Source organism: Pteropus alecto, unplaced genomic scaffold (assembly GCF_000325575.1).
Source record: "Pteropus alecto unplaced genomic scaffold, ASM32557v1 scaffold185, whole genome shotgun sequence".
Taxonomy (NCBI): domain Eukaryota; kingdom Metazoa; phylum Chordata; class Mammalia; order Chiroptera; family Pteropodidae; genus Pteropus; species Pteropus alecto.
Window position 1 is genome coordinate 3,445,501 of NW_006438088.1, and position 5,120 is coordinate 3,450,620.

Below are 5,120 nucleotides of genomic sequence, written 5' to 3' on the forward strand. Positions count from 1 at the left end.
CATTATTTATTATTATATCATTATTATTATTATTATTATTATTATTATTATTATTATAACCCTTCAGCCTTTGAGACTCCAAAGCCTCAAAAATATCCTGACTTTGCTCTCCCTTCTCTTTGACTTTGTGAATAATAAGTTCAGATTTGCCTGATCATCAGGTTTTTATAGTCATATTTTAAGAAAGCCAGCATTCAACACTCCGAAAGACCACATTCATCAGTCACTTAGTTGGTATTTTTACGAACAGGTTGCTTTCTAAGCTCACCCTTCAAAAAGTTTTCATATGCAATTTCAGTTTATTTGGTTCCACGCTGCCAAGACAGGAAATTATTTAGTATCAGACTTCAACCCTAAAGCTTTCTAAGACTGCTCAGCTTCTGGTCAATGATTGTTCTTGCCTCCATGTTAGACAGCATTTTTATTTTCCTCCACTTTCAACTTCTGCTGGGAGAAGAATTAGCTTAGTCGCAAAGTAAATCTAATTTGATCTCATCACACAAATGCTTTAGCTACACCTTACTCATTGTTTTTTTCCCCAGGATATAATTGCAAATACAAAGGAACACTCACCCCCAGGCCCTTGATGGAATCTAATGCTGTGATGCATTGGGCCAGCTTCGTAGGTTTACCCCAAAGCCAAGTCCCTCTGTTCTTATGGAAACTTTAAATGCTTTAAATACATTAAAGATGACGGTAAAAATCACAACTGATTAATCAGCACGCTTTCTGAACAAATACAGTATATATATAGATATATATATATATCTCAGGGAGATCGTGTGCTCAGGTCTGGGTGCAGGGAGAATGGGGCCACTGTAGCATCTCCATCATGAAGCTTAGTCTAATGATGAGCAGTCGGGAAGCAAATATTTGCAAAGTAAATTGCATTTATGCAAAGTATAAATGCATTTATACATTGCATTTATACAAAGTTCTATGGAGGGAAAGTACAGAGTGCTGTAAAGGAACATAACGGGGGAACATAGCCAAATCTGGGAACTTGGGAAAGCTTGTTCTAAGAAACTTATCTTTCAACTGATCCCATCTGGCTTCACTGGGAGATCTTGAATATTATGGCATTAAATGAAAGAAAAAAACCTTAAAAAGATAAATATCTTTTTTTTTGGGGGGGGGTTGATTGAAATATATGCTATAGTAAAATTTTACAGGAGAAAGATTTCCCATGTTGTAAGTTTATAGGTGAAGTTTTTTTACAGGTTTCTTTAGTTGAATGTGCCCAGTTATTACTGATGTCTTTTGGTTTTGTTTGTTCTTTCGTCAGTACAGATATTCACTGGCACATAAGAGATGCATTGTGATAATCCTCAAATTTTAGGCCAAAGTTTTCAGTTCTAACTACTGATATATTTAAGAATTAAGTTTAGGAACTAAAACATCACTTAGTAATTCTAATTTTTTATTTCTCTGAAAAATGTTCAATTCAGTTTTATTTGTAATATTTTTACTTTTCATATACTATTTTTTCTCTTGCTTATGTTGAAAAGAAAATGTCACAAAATGACAGGTCTCTGGAATGTCCTGGAGAGGTTAGACATTGTATTATATCTGTTTAGAAAGTACACATGAGAACTTCATGAATATAAATTAGTGTCTTATTTTTTCTAGTGTCACATATGATAAATCAGTTCCCTAGCAAGTGACAGTGATATGAACAGTATCTCCTCATCTCTATGCAAAATAAAGGACTTAAGAAGATAAATAAAAGGAGAATTTCAGAATGAAAAGATTCTTGTCTTAGAGAGATGAAATGAAGAATAGATAAAGGAAGAGGAGGAGTGTTTCATAACCAGGTAATGCCCATCTCACCATAGACATCAGGCCATGCTCCTGTCGAAGTCTGGCTTAGTGACTGAAAATTTCACAGATTTTGAAAACCAAAATATTTTAGTATATGCATTACTGAAGTGAGCACACGAAAGCCAAAACATTAAAATACTGTATTTTCTCAGTCAATTCTTTATAATTTCCACCCACATCCAGAAAGCTATATGACAGAAAGGAATAAAGGAAGGAATAATGGAAGGAAAGAAGGAAGGAAGGAAGGAAGGAAGGAAGGAAGGAAGAGAGGGAGAGAGGAAGGAAGAGAAAAGAAAAACCAGGAATTTGGCACAGCTGAAAATATCGCAAATCCAGGCTCATACTCAGACAAAGTTTTCATCTAGAGCAGAGTTTCTCAATCAGGACTAATTGCGCTCCTCACCCCGGGGGACATTTGGCAATGTCTGAGCCCTTTGGGGTTGTAACAGCTGGACGTAGGAGATGCTCCTGGCATCTAGTGGGTAGAGACCGGAGATGCTGCCGCACACCCATAATGCTCACGACAGCCCCGATGACAGAGAACCATCGGGCCCGAAACGTCAGCGGAAAGGAGGAGAGGGGAGGAAGGAAGGGAGGGCAATATGAGAGGGGCTGGGCCCTGTCTCCTTTTCTACATAAACTCAGTATTCTATTTTAATACAGTAAATTGTCCAAAATTTACATGTCAGAGGAATTGATTCCTATCTAATGCAAGCGAGAATTTTATTTATAAGCATATTTTAAAGAAATTGTTTGGAAAATGACACAAAAGCCAACATAGAAACATATAGACATTCAAAACCACACAAGCTAGACACTACTTGTTCCTCGATGAAGAATTCAGAAAGGAAAATGGCTGAGGGTTTTGCTCCTATATAACTTTATTTTCAATTGCATCTAAATATTAGAATTCTTTATATTATGAAATTACTTCTCAAACGCTTTGTTTCCATTTCCCTGTCTATTCTGTACACGCATATCTTCTTTACAGCCATCCCATCATACAGGATGGTACGTTATACTAATTCCAGATTCAGCTACCTTTCAGTAAAACTTTTCTGTACAAGGGTCTCTTGATAATGACAGACACATACAGAACTCAGATGTCCTAACATGTTAAAGTTGAATCAAACTGATTAAAGTTCTCCATAAAGTCAGGTATGTTTGCATGGCGTTAAGAAAATATTTTCCTCAGGCTTTTCGACAGAGGCACTTCCTGGGGTCAATAACATGTCTTTGCTTAACTGCTCTCTTTTTCTTTACTTTCTTTTGATTTCCAGTTCAGGAGCAAGATAATCTCCCAATCAGACAGATTACCTCAACCTTGACATCCTCTATTTTTAAAGTCTGAATCACATTTTGCACATGGATGCTAATGAAGCAATTCATTGGAAGAAAACATTAAATTGGACTCAGAGAAATTAAAAAAGACAAATTTCAAAATGCCAGACTAATTCTTTAATCTAGCTCTTACTGCTGCAGTAGCTTAAAATGAGAGCCAAGTAATTTTATCAAGTGGCCAAGCTACTCATTAGGAAAGCATAGGTCCTCAGCTTCTCCAGGGTCTCACTCAGCTTCTGGAAAATTGCTCTGAATATGCTTCAAACCTTTTCTCCTTTGTCAGATATTCCATAGCTCTCGAAGTGTGCCTGGAGATAAAAAGATGAAGATATCAATCTCCAACCTCACATGAATGATGATGAACTTGACTCATATTGCCCTGAAGCTATTGGGTTCGACCTCCATATCCAAGTTCATCACCTTTTTTTCTTCTTTTTCCCTTAAGATCCTAAAGTTATTATAAAACATGAATTCACTTTGATATTTGCTCCTGAAGATTTAAATCTTGTACTCTCACAGAATATAATGGTATACAGTAAATCTGTACTGTCCAATAAAGTAGCCACCAGCCACAAGTTGCTATTTCAACTTAAACATAAATTAATTAAAATCAAACAAAATTAGAAATTCAGTTTTTCAGCCACACTAGCTATATTTCAAATACTCAATAATCATATGTGGCTAGTGGCTACTGAATTGGCCAGTACAGAAATGGAACTGTTGCATAATCACAGAAAGTTATATTGGACAGTGCTGGACCAAATAATTAAAGAAATTAATTAATTCCTTAATTTAACTGAGTTAAGATTTTTTTTTTCAGAACATTATTTAACTTCTCAACTTGAATATAGGCGTGCCTCTCATAAGCATATGGCAAAGCTAGTGTCCAACTTGAGAGGTTAATTCAGTAAACATAAGAGAGTTTATCATTCTATATGAGCAGACATGGGAAGAAGATGCCACGCCCAAAGGAACCATACGAATTGAACTATCGGGAGATGCAGGAAATCAGAAGGTCGATGAAGTCCTTTTTCATGAAGCTAAAATCATGGAATCAGTCAGAGAACAGAACGTGAGAGCTGCATGCAGGTCAGGAGAGAAGTTAAAGCCAAAATGCAGATGCCCAAAAGGAGTGCGAAGGGCAAGGGGTTCGCAAGTCCGAGACAGAGCTCAGCATCAGCGGGAGGTGCGTGCGGCATAAACAGAGCGGGATGTGTTGTCCAGACCATGGTTCAAAAAGTCATGCCCATGCAAAGTCGAGACTAGCCTAGACAAGTATGTAGAAGAACACAAGTACCAGTATCTGTGAAGAGAAGGCCCTTCCTGGCTCTGCCACTTTATCTCTCCTCTATTGTGTTCCCATTCCCTCTTCACAGACTCTGCTTCTAATCACTGGTTGTGATGTTTAATATTCAAATTTGTACTTGGGAAAAATATCTGGGGGAAAAGTTTCTGTGTGTGGCAAGGGTGGGCAGGGGGCGGGGGATAGTGTTTGCATGTAGATTTGAGACCCAAGTAATTGAAGAGTGACTGACTAGTGAAGTATTCTACATAAAGGGAAAAGAAATAAAATTTCCCAGTGCTGGAAGCATTAAAATTTTTGGAAATGTTGGGATAGGATGAATGTATTTTGCTTGTGGGAAGAATATAAATTTGGGGTGGCCAAGAGCTTGGACTGTGATAGATTGAATTGTCTGCCATGAAAGATATGTTTAAGTCCTACCCTCTCATATTCATAAATGTGATCTTATTTGGAAATAGGTTTTTTGCAAATGTAATCAAATGAAGATGAGTTTCTACTGGATTAGGGTAGGCTCAAATCCAAAAAAGAATGTTTCTATAAGACAAGGGAAATTTGGACACAGACACACACACAGGAGAACACCATTTGATGATGGAGGCAGAGATTGGAGTTAAGCATCTACAAGCTAAGGAATACCAAGAACTGTCCACAACAC